At 43.8% G+C, this 9327-nt stretch overlaps 1 non-coding gene across 1 annotated transcript; it reads right to left on the bottom strand.

Moving 5' to 3' along the window:
• Nucleotides 1–7891: 7891 nt before the first annotated feature.
• On the bottom strand, nucleotides 7892–7963 carry trnat-cgu (transfer RNA threonine (anticodon CGU)). The gene has a single exon. It is a non-coding gene; the product is annotated as a tRNA-Thr (tRNA).
• Between the last annotated feature and the right edge of the window lie 1364 nt (nucleotides 7964–9327).

Below are 9327 nucleotides of genomic sequence, written 5' to 3'. Positions count from 1 at the left end.
AGCTTTGAGAATTGAAAACTTAATTGCAGACATCAAATATCACAGCATCTTTATCAATAAGACAAAATTCTTAAGAAGGAAAGATAGTTGCAAGCATTTCTGTCCTTAACGTACAAAATGTACAACCAAGTCTGGGCATAAGAAATTGGAATCAATAAACAAAATTTAACTGATATGAGTGGTTATTTAAAGCACTAAAAGGGAAATTTATCTGATATTTAAGAGGACAATCAAAGTTTTAGAAAATAACAGATCAGTGGTTTACTGTGTTGGACATTAGCAATGGATTCTGGTCCATACAGTTGGCACAAGAGTCAATATAAATTTGCATTTACGTTCAAGGGACAACAGTACATCTGGACGTGTCTCTCCCAGGGATTTTATAATAATCCATCGATATTCCACCTTCCTTCAGAAGGTTAGAGTGAAAGTTAAGCTTAAAATGGCACCGATAATGAAGGAAAAGGTTTCTTATTTGGGAATAATAATAACACAGGGAAAGCATGAGACAGAGCAAAAGTGATTGCAGACAATCCTCGAACTCCCCTAGCGCAAGATATTAAAGCTCTGAAAAAAAAAGGACTGTTCCTATTTCTGGTTATGAGATTAAACAGACAAGAAGCAACAACCCCCACGGTTAACCCCACATCCGAATTACTGACGAGTAAGGTTACGACCCAACAGCCACAAGTGACTGGTCTCCTTTGCCCGGTCTTGACTACAGGACTCGAAAATAGACTTGCGATAATAAAACCTAATAAAATTGTATATGATAATGTAAAGCTTGAGTTGGTACCGGTAATATTGCTTTTCTCAGATATCCAGCTACCTGACTGGTGCCCTGAGAAGACCCGAGAGTTGTACAAGATATTACTGTAACAATTGTTGAGACAGGAATTTGGTAATGAGAAAATGATAAAAAGATTACATAAAATACAATGATGTGTTACCCTATGTTATGGAAATTAGAAAAGAGGTAATTGGAACAACATTGTCCATTGCCTGAGTGTAGTCTGGAAAACCAGGTGATCATATGTCCTCATCCTAAATATAAAACGGCAGAATCAAAATGTGGATTTAATGCCACTGTAAATTGCACCAGGGAGGCTAGGAAAGCATTGTCAGGACTAACCCATGTAGCCTATATGGGAAAGGGGAGATATTGCTTAACCACCACAGCGAAGGAGTACCAGTATGGACATAAACGGACTTGTCCGGTGAGCAACAGTACATTTTGGTTCAACCCACAAATACCAACCCGAGTAGGGAAGATGGAGTTGGTACAGATACATGAACAAAAAGACAGAAACGATAACTGTGACAGAAAGTATTAAGGAGGATTTGACAAATTACCTCCGGAACTATGAATATACTATTCAGCCATTGCCCACACGCTTGGGTAAAGAGAGACAGCAGCTAGAAGTCATTGCTGTAGTGTACTACAATTTGGAACAACAGTCGAAGATGCTGCAAGATGAGATTGACGAGATAAATTATTCTACCTGGCAGGAGGACTTATGGAACTGGGGGTCAGACGTGCAGATACACCCCTGGTTTAGAATTATCTCCCATGTCCTGATAGTGGTTTTGGGTATCATGGTGTTAGATGTGACATACTTAATTTGGCAATTTAAGAAATTAATTAGGCAATGCAAGAGGATGTATGAACACAGGTTGGACAGCTACCCGAAAAGCAATTAGTGTTCGAACTTACTCTGTCAAAGGAGGGACAATTAGTTATGCCATAAAAAGGGTAATTGTATAACCTTTTCATATATACTTAAAGTGAGCTAATGAATGATCAATGTGCGATATGAAATTGTATTATGTTTGTACAATCGATAATGTAACAGTGATGTTTAAATGAATTTATAATTGTACAAGTGTACCACCTTTTATGTTGTAAGCAAGTATTTGAAGCCCCTGCAAAACTTATGCCTTTACATAGTTCCCGCTGCCCCCTTGTGATATAAGCAGGCGACGTATTGAGTGCGACCCCTCCGGGTGTTGAAGACTGTTTCTAGACAAATAGAGACCATTAAAGGCACCTAGGTGGGATCAAGGGAAGGATTCTTAAAAGGGTTGTTGAAGAGTCAAGAGGGGACTGTGAGAACGGAATTTTAGAATTTTAAGAACAGAATTTTATGGGGACATTTAAGCTGAGATTAATCAATCATGTATTGCTAGCTTGGCCTTGCGGCTGCTACAGCGCGATGGCAGGAAAGATATTATGCTTCAATGACTACTTTAAATACCTCTCCCCTCTACATACGATGATATTGTGTTATCATGGTATGATAAAAGGAGGGATTGTTGGAGAAATTTTTCTGAGCTTTGCTAATTATTACTTAACTTTGTAGAAGCAGAAAAGCAGGACACAGCTTGTAGCTAACCTAACCAATGGTCAGGAAATGTAGACAGAGCAACTGATCACAATCATCTGGCTTAGGAAGGGACAGAGCTCATGATGGATTTTGGGGAAGTGGACGTAGACTGTTCGTTACTGACTCTTCCGCTTTTATCATGTTTGTGCAACCTAACCAGAAGTAACGGCCAGATATAGTATCTGGAATGGGCATTGAATTAAGGAACTAGCTTGTTATTGTTGAAACTGATGCTCTACTGACCTCGAACTCTGCATGGTGCACAGTCACGTAGGCGGTGTTGTGATCATCTTGTGGGTGTTTATCTGATTGTGAAACTGTTAGCTCTGCCTCTGTTATACGACATAAATCCACGGCGATCTGTAGCTCTGGGGGAGTAGCACTGGACCGCATTTAGGTAAGGTGTGCTACCCCATGATATCATGCAATAAAGTGTTTGTTCTCAACGTCTGAGTCTGGAGAATTTGTTCAGCAATTGGGCACAATCTGGATTTTCTCCAACAGGGCGGAAATCAGAAATTGGCGGCCCATCTCACTGTTTAATGTAGATTACAAGATTCTGTCCAAAGTCATCGCCAGTCGAGTCAAGTCTGGTCTGCAGTTGGTGATTCACCCTGATCAGACCTGTACTGTACTCAGCAGGAAGATCTCTGATAGTCTCACACTACTCAGGGATATGGACATCTGCCTCATCAGCTTGGACCAGGAGAAGGTTTTTGACGGGATATTGCACACATTCATGATGGACGTGCTCTCCAAAATGGGGTTTGGGGAGGGAATCTGCAATTGGTTCAAACTGCTTTACACAAACATCAGTAGTGCAGTCTCAATCAATAGGTGGGAATCATAAAGTTTCCTGATCCAATATGGAGTCAGACAGGGCTGTCCTCTCTCCCCTGTCTTGTATGATTGCTGTATCAAACCTTTTGCTGAGTCCATTAGGAAGGATGCAGGCAGAAGAGAGGTGACAATCCCAGTCAGTGGACGCACTCAGGTAAAAGCCTCCCTGTACATGGACAATGTTGCTGTCTTCTGCTCGGATCTACCATCCCCTCGCAGACAGATGAGCATCTGCGACCAGCTCGAACCAAAGTCAACTATGGCAAGAGTGAGGCCATGTTCTTTGGGAACCGGGCCGACCGATCCTTTGTCCCCTTCACCATCAGGTCAGACTACCTGAAGGTGCTGGGGATACGGTTCGGAAGGGCCGGGGCCTGCTCCAAAACCTGGAAGGAGCGAGTGGCCAGGGTACACAATAAACTGAGTGTGTGCGAGCAGCGATTTCTCTCCATTGTGGGTAAGAAAATGGTCATCAGGTGCGAGGCACTCTCGTTGTTGCTGTACGTGGCGCAGGTCTGGCCCGTTCCCCACTCCTGCACTGTGGCAGTCACCCGAGCCATTTTCCGCTTTATCTGGAGATCTAAAATGGACCAGGGCGGGAGGGACACGATGTTCAAACCTCTGGACAAGGGCAGGAAAAATGTACCCAATGTCGCCCTCATCCTGATGACCACCTCCGTGTGCAGCTGCATCAAGCTGTGTGTAGAGCCCCAGTACACAAACACCAAGTGTCACTATGTGCTGAGGTTTTATCTGTCCCCGGTCTTGCGAAGGATGGGTCTGGTCACATTGCCGCGGATCGCTTCATCCAGTTGGACCGTGCCGTACCTGCTATCCTTCGTGGGAATGTTTCTGCGGGAAAACAGCTTTGACCACCAATCCATCAGGCACTGGTCTGCACGGAATGTCCTCAAGGCCCTACGGGAAAAGGAGATGGCGGATCCGGTCGGATGGTTCCCCGAGCAGACTGCCAAAGTCATTTGGCAAAATGCCTCATCACCAGAACTTTCAAACAAGCACCAAGATGTAGCTTGGCTGGTGGTGAGAAGAGCCCTTCCTGTCAGATCCTTCCTGCATGCCCGAAGTCTCGCCCCCTCCACACACGGCCCTCGAGGTGGCTGTGGTGGGGAAGAGACAGTTGCCCACCTCCTTCTGGAATGTGTCTTTGCAAAGTAGGTGTGGAAAGAGATGCAGTGGTTTTTGTTGAGGTTCATCCCAAGCAGCTCTGTAACACAGGAGTCTGTGCTCTATGGGCTGTTCCCAGGGATGCACACCGAGATAAACATTAACTGCTGCTGGAGGACCATCAATTTGGTGATAGACACTCTTTGGTCTGCCCGAAACCTGCTGGTCTTGCAGCGCAAAGAGTTGTCCACGACCGAGTTTTGCAGACTGGCACATTCCAAGATCCAGGACAACGTGCTGAGGGACACACTAAAGCTTGGGGTAGCCACTGCAAAGGCTCAATGGGGAAAGACCACTGTGTAAGGTCCCCCCGCCATAGTGAACTGAGCAGCTGGACCCATGGGAAACCCCTCGTGCTGTATACACCAGATATGGGTTTGCTGTAAAATGTCCATGTCAGGTAAAACGGAGTGGAAGGGTTGTGAGGCAACTCACTCCTGTATTGAAGAAAACTGATTTCCTTTGCACTTTTTGGAATGTCAACTTGGTGCTGTTTTGAACTGTTGTATAATGCATTTTTTACAGATTTATATGAATAAAGCATATTTTTAGGAATAAAAACCTGGCGATTCATATGCATAGTTCTTTGAAGGTGGCAGGACACATTGAGAAAGTAGTTAGCAAAGCATATCGGATCTTGGCCTTCATAAATAGAGGTATTGAGGACAAAAGTAGGGAAGTTATGCTGAACCTGTATAAATTTCTAGTTGGGCCACAACCAGAGAATTGCAGCCAGTTCTAGTCAACACACGTTTGGAGGGATGTGAGTGTCCTTGAGAGGGTGGAGGAGATTTATCAGAATGGTTCCAGACATGAGGGATTTTAGCTGTAAGGTTAGGTTGGAGAAGCTGGGGTTGTTCTCCCTGCAGCAAAGGAGATTGAGGGGAGATTTGATAGACATGTACAAGACTATAATAAATATGACAGGTTTAGATAACTTACAGGGCGATGGGGATAGAGCGGGGGAATGGGACTGAATGGATTGATTTACATGGGCTTGATGGGCAAAATGACTTCCTGTACTGTAGTGACTCCATGACTCAATGACTCTCTCTCCTTCTCTCTCTCTCTCTCTGTCTATCGCTTTACCTCTCTCTGCCTCTCTCTCTCTATCTGTCTTTAGCTGGTCCTCTAACTTTCTATCGCACTCTCTCTCTCTTTTTTTTTTCACTCTCTCTCTCTCTCCATTACACACGTATTTGTCAATCACATGTCAAAGAAGGAAGCGTAATGAAGGAATGGCTGCGCTCTTGAAAATGTTTCCAGCAGAATAGTTAAATGTTTAAAGTTTCTGCAGGGAGTTTGACCTGAGATGGTGAGACACAAGGATGTGAGGTTATTAAAGTCTTCACCAAATGTAATAGGGAATAATTTTCTTCACTGGTGAACCCAAAGGAACAAATATGGCACAAGAATGAGAAAAGTCAGAGGATTGAGAAACATCCAATGGTTCTTCACATATACAAGTCAGCAGACCCACAGAAATACAGTAGGTTGAGAGTTCAGATCCAGTGATCGACTGAACAAATATCGAGCCAGTGCTTTTTTCTTTATAAACTTGACATCTGTCCACTTGGCTATTGCACCTCGTCTCGATGTATCTGATAATACTGATACTATTTGTATTCCACAGTTGCTTTGAAATCACAGGCAATATAAATGGATTGGGAATGTTAATGGTCAGGAACCATTAATGGATTGGGAAAGTCAATGGACTGGAAAATATCAGTGGATTGGGAAATTCTATAGACTGAGTTATATCAATGGATTGGGACAGTTCAGTACATTGTGAAACATCAATGGATTAGGAAACAGGAATTAAAGGGACAGATGGAGTTCAACCTGGAAAAGTGTGAAGTGATTCATTTTGGAAGGTCGAATTTGAATGCAGAATACAGGCTAAAAAACAGGATTCTTGGTAGTGTGGAAGAACAGAGGGATCTTGGGGTCCATGTCCATAGATCGCTCAAAGTTGCCACCCAAGTTGATAGGGTTGTTAAGAAGGCATATGGTGTGTTAGCTTTCATTAACAGGGGGATTGAGTTTAAGAGCCGCGAGGTTATGCTGCAGCTCTATAAAGCCCTGGTTAGACCACACTTGGAATATTGTGTTCAGTTCTGGTCGCCTCATTATAGGAAGGATGTGGAAGCTTTCGAGAGGGTGCAGAGGAGATTTACCAGGATGCTGCCTGGACTGGAGGGTATGTTTTACGAAGAAAGGTTGAGGGTGCTAGGGCTTTTCTCATTGGAATGAAGAAGGATGAGAGGTGACTTGATAGAGGGGTACAAGATGATGAGAGGCATAGATAGAGTGGATAGCCAGAGACTTTTTCCCAGGGCAGAAAGGGCTATCACCAGGGGGCATAATTTTAAGGTGATGGAGGAAGGTTTCGGGGAGATGTCAGAGGTAGGTTCTTTACACAGAGTGATGGGTGCGTGGAATGCACTGCCAGCGGTGGTAGTAGAAGCAGATACATTAGGGACATTTAAGCGACTCTTGGATAGGTACATGGATGATAGTAGAATGAAGGGTATGTAGGTAGTTTGATCTTAGAGTAGGTTAAAGGTTCGGCACAACATCGTGGGCCGACGAGCCTGTACTGTGCTGTACTGTTCTATGTTCCAGATGAAAGGATTGCATTAATCAATGGATTAGAATGTGGAGAGGCAGGAGAAAATGATGCCATTTTAAGTAGGGGGCCGGGGGTTAGTAGAAACAGACCAGGGCTATTTTACTCTCTATCTCACTCCTTTCTTCTATCTGGCTCATTATCACATCCTCTCTCTCTCAGAGCGGTGGGAATCACTGGAACCCACACTTGTTGCTCAGGTTGTTTGGTTCCGGGAAAATACAAGATCCACATCAGATTGACAGGAAGGATAAATGTGATTCAGAGCCAATCATATTCCTTTTGGTGATGTGTGCTCAGCCTTGTTATATCAGCAAAGGCAGCAGGAAATGCAAATCCTGAAGAGTTTTGATAGAGTGAAGAAGGAGAAAGTGTTGCCAGTGACAGAAGCATCAGTAACCAGAGGAAACACATTTAAAGTAATTGACAGAAGAATTCGAGTTGTGATGAGGAGATTGTTTTTTCAGCAGTGTGTTGTTCTGGTCTGGAATGCAATCCTGAAAGGTCAGTGGAAGCAGATTCAATGTAAACTCTGAATGGAATTGGATATATACCTGACATGGAAAATCTAACAGGGCAATGGGGGAAAGGACAGGAGTGCGGGATGTGGGATTAATAGAATAGCTCTGTTAAATATCAAGCAAATGCACAGTAATAAGGTTCAGTGCTTGGACCTCAGTTATTTTCACTCTATCAATGGCAGAGAAGGCTCACGGGACCATGTGGCTACTCCTCATGTTCTTCCCCGCATCCAGGATAAAGTATAACATGACACTGATTTCCAGATGGCCGAAACAAATGCAACAGACATCTTTTGTGGAAACATCACATTTAAAGTGAAAAACTAATCACAAGGCACGGACAGGGATTGAACCTGTAATCTTCAGTTTACGAGACTGACGCCTTACCACTTGGCCACCATGCCTTTTCTTAATGGATACCTGAGGCTCCAGAGGAGGATTTGTGATTCTTTTTCAATTTGGTTGAAACAGCATCGAGAAACATGCACAGAAATAAAGGGATTGTGGAATGGGGAACAGATCAGCCTCATTTCCATCATCAGCATCATGAAATCTTCATTCAGACGTTCCATTCCCATCCTCAGCTTTTCTCACATCTGTACAATAATATAAGAGTGGACATTGGGTTGTTACTGGGCAGATTATATAAATAGACTATGTGCATCATCACAGGAAGTGATGTAATATAATCTGTACGGCACCTCATGGAGAGTTGTAGATGAAACCTTCAATGCAAGATGTGTAGAGTAAACTCAGGTTATTTTAAACGTCAGATTCTTATAAATTCTGTACTAAGCCTTGACAGATATCAGAATATTATATGGGGGCCACAGTAAACCAAAGTGAAGATGGAGAAATCTTTGCCTGTACCTTTGAAAAGGTCACTGGACTGAACCAAGCCGAGGAGTGGCCGAGATGGTTCCAGAGGTTTGCAAGGTATCGGGTCTCGTGCAGAAGCCAGACATGGAACAGGTCAGTACGCTATTGTCTGCAATGAAGGGAGTGTGCAGGCAACATCCTCATGAAGAACAGAAGGCTACATGTGAAGAAGTTATTAAGGCACTCAAGACCTATTTTAATTGAGGAAAAAAATGTCATCGTGGAGCCAAAGTTAAAACGCTGCATTTGCTGACAACGCAACCACCAGGTGACGCTGTACTAGCACATGCGCAAATGCAGCCTCTTCCACTGAAACGTCACTGTCTGTGACATTCAGGCAGCTGCCAGGATTAAAGATGGAGCTACTCAATTTATCACAGAAAACAACTTCGACCCAAAAATCCCCTCAAAGGTTGCGATCGGCGCCTCCGTCCCACCCCCAACAGTCCCCCGCTCCTTCTTGTGCATTCGCCAGTTATATAGTACCAAGTCATCTTAATTCACCTAAAGTGAATTACTTTCGGAGCAGTGACTGTCATTTCATAAGCAAATATGGCACATATCTACACAATGGACATGTTTTGGTTGATACTCGGAGAACGTTGCGCTGTTTGAAGTCTCATCAGAAGGACAGCACCTCTGACAGTGCTGCACACCCTCTGTAATTCAGTGAGGTTTCATAGAGCAGAGAGTTATACAGCACAGAAACAGGCCCTTCGGCCATCATGTCCGTGCCGGCCATCAAGTACCTATCTATTCTAATTCCATTTTCCAGCACGTGGCCCGCAGCCTTGTATTCTGTGGCGTTTTGAGCGCTCATCTAGATACTTCTTAAATGTTGTGAGGGTTCCTGCCTCTACCACCCCTTCAGGCAGTGTGTTCCAGATTC

The sequence above is a fragment of the Heterodontus francisci genome, chromosome 35 (genome assembly GCF_036365525.1).
Source record: "Heterodontus francisci isolate sHetFra1 chromosome 35, sHetFra1.hap1, whole genome shotgun sequence".
Lineage (NCBI taxonomy): Eukaryota > Metazoa > Chordata > Chondrichthyes > Heterodontiformes > Heterodontidae > Heterodontus > Heterodontus francisci.
The sequence above is the reverse complement of the archived record's forward strand: the minus strand, read 5'-3'. Positions and strand labels throughout refer to the sequence as shown.